Raw genomic sequence first — 245 nt, 5'->3', positions numbered from 1 at the left:
ATTCAAGATAGACAGATAAAGAAGGTCAAAGCAATGCTTCATTCAGGGCATGACAGAGTGTAAGAAGAAGGAAACCAAGCCAAGTAGAAGAAGAGCGAGATAATAGAAAAGAAACTCCAGGCCCTCTTCTTTCGGACACCTTGACGTGTGGCTATCCCACCGAGACGCTATGTAAATCCATACCTCTCCTTTTCATCAGCTCTTCTAGCTAGACACGGTGTGTCTACCTCTCTATCTGTCTATCT

This window comes from Cystoisospora suis (genome assembly GCF_002600585.1).
Source record: "Cystoisospora suis strain Wien I chromosome Unknown contig_597, whole genome shotgun sequence".
Taxonomy (NCBI): domain Eukaryota; phylum Apicomplexa; class Conoidasida; order Eucoccidiorida; family Sarcocystidae; genus Cystoisospora; species Cystoisospora suis.
This window is presented reverse-complemented; position numbering follows the sequence as displayed.